Below are 2,519 nucleotides of genomic sequence, written 5' to 3'. Positions count from 1 at the left end.
TGCTCCTGAAAAGAATTAATTAATATGAGATCAGCCATGTGTCAATGTTAAAAATGAATAAATAAATGTGTTTTAGGACTCAAGCACTAAAGACAATGTGGAAACCTTCAATTCCTCCCACTGACTTCTCTGGCTTGTGTCCGGATAGGGAGGTGGGATGGGGGGGAGAGGGGGAGGGCGTAGGGAAGAGAAGAATTGAGGGGCTCAGAAGTCAGGTTATGCTTTAGAAGCTGGTGCTAGAGCAATCCTGGAATTCCAAAAGCCTGAGGTGGTTCTGGTTTGATTTGCAAACAGAGAGGGAACATCCTCAGGTTTGGAATGGGCACAAGGAATGCCTGGTTTAGACAAGGAGCCTGGGGTAAGGAAGGGAACAGGGCTCGGGCAACGCAGAAAAAGGGATGCGATGGGAAAGGGGGAGGTAACACTCTAGTGGGGAGAATGCAGCGGAAAGGCGAGACGTGGAATTCCCCACGGCGAGGATACGCGTAGGATCCCGAATATGGGGAACACACTGCGCCCCCCAAGCAGAGGACGGGAGTTAGCACAGTTGAGCCCGTATGATCTCAGAGCTCCTGGCCCTAAGCTGTGGAAGCCGGTTACATGATGACACCCACCGAGGAACCCTGTGGCGCGGGGGAATTACAGCAAGAGCCGGAAGTTCCGCGCTCCTTCCGGCGGAGTCTAATACGCGGAGGGGGGGGGGTGTTCTCCTCCCTAGAGTATGCGGGATAAGACCTCCGGTAGGGACTGACTTACCTAGCGTGCAAGGGCCTCTCTATGGCCTCTCACCCCTGACCTGGGGCGGGGACAGTACCAAACTTCCGGAGGCGGGACATGATCCCGGAAGAAGGGAAAGAACCAAGTCGTCCCCTTCCTTCCAGAAGGCAAGTTATACCGGACGGAAGTGGCTTTTTCCGTCGCAAACGAACTAGGACGACAGGGTTCCTAGGGAAAAGTGTTGACTTCCCTCCCCTGGGGGGGACACACCCCTTTAATTGGTGAATTCGAGCCCGCGCTGGAAAAGCTCGCTACCTATTGGCTTATGTGTTTGTCAGACCTATGGCACAGGATGGGGAAGGGATTGCTGAGGGGAGGATGGCATGTGGTGCTGCAGCGGTGTCTGTTCGGGGAAGGACTGAGCCTTAAGTAAAAACAGCATAGGGAAAAGAATTGAGGAGAATGGTTGTCTGAAGAAGTGAGAAGCAGGTTTGTGACTGGGAAACGGAGTCATTAGCAAGCTATGTTACCTTGGGCAAATCACTCATCTTCTCTGGGCCTCACGTTTCTCAGCTGTAAAATTAGATGATCGGATTTGAAGACCTCCAAAGGCTCCTTCCAGTTTTAAAGCTATGGTACTAAGAGGGATTCAGTTCAATGAACTCTGTAAAAAAGGTTTAATACTAAGATTGGGATAAGGAAAATGCTGGTGATTTTATCTATAAAGGAGCTCCCAGATATGAGAAGTCAGGATACTAGTGTAAATCTGCATCTTTTCAGCCAGTTGTCAACTTGGAGAGTTGCCAAGTATACTTAAATGTGAATTGACTTACCTAGAGTCACACAGCCAACTAGGTGATCGGGAAAAACCCCTTGTAGGAATTGGCACCTAGGACTAAAAGATGTTAAAGTTTCTAAGAAACAAGTAAGAAAACTAAATTGGAGGGAAGAGGAAGCTTGTGTATAACCATGAAAATATGGACTCACATCAAAAAAGCATGTAGTTAAGTGTTTACTATATGCTAGATATTGTACTAGGTATTAGAAACACAAAGAAACAAAAACAAAAGTAGTCTCTGCTCTCAAAGAAATTACTTTCAGGAAAGATAATATAAACCTAAATCAGTACCTAAAAATAACTACACAGTAGGTCTAATCATGATCTTAAAGGAAAGGCTATCTAGAAGCTGGGAGAACCAAAAGAGCCTCCTGCAAGAATGTAAAGAAAGTCCTTTTAAAAGGTAAAGTTGGAAAAAAAAAAAGCATTTTAGACTTGGAGGAAATCAACAGCTTAGTAGAAGAGATATAAAACATTACTTTAAAAAAATCCTAAAGAGGAAAAAAAATGGATATTTAAAGAAATAGAGACTTTCAAACATTGCTAATTAGAAGAAAAAAGCAAAAGATAATTTTTTACATTCAGACACAGGTCTCAAGAAATAATAAAGGTAAAATGTGAGAAATCATAAGGGATTTAAAAAGGCTAAACTATTTACATCTGTACATGGGAAGATGACATGTAACCCCTCAGACCTTTATCATTAATGAGAGTCTTAAAGGAAGTTTAATTAAACCAAAGGGTATGATTCTATTGAATTGAGATGATCTCAAAAGAAGAATGGAAGAGTGGAGAAGAGAATGCACTGGGATATCAGAGAAAAAAGAGGAATGGGGGAAATTATCCCACATAAATAGATCACAAGGAAGAATTCATGAAATGGAGAGAGTTATGAGGGAGTGTAGGCAACACTTGAATTTCATCTTAAACTGAACTGGTTTGAAGAGAGAATAAGTACACACAC

This window comes from Gracilinanus agilis, chromosome 1 (assembly GCF_016433145.1).
Source record: "Gracilinanus agilis isolate LMUSP501 chromosome 1, AgileGrace, whole genome shotgun sequence".
NCBI lineage: Eukaryota > Metazoa > Chordata > Mammalia > Didelphimorphia > Didelphidae > Gracilinanus > Gracilinanus agilis.
The sequence above is the reverse complement of the archived record's forward strand: the minus strand, read 5'-3'. Positions refer to the sequence as shown.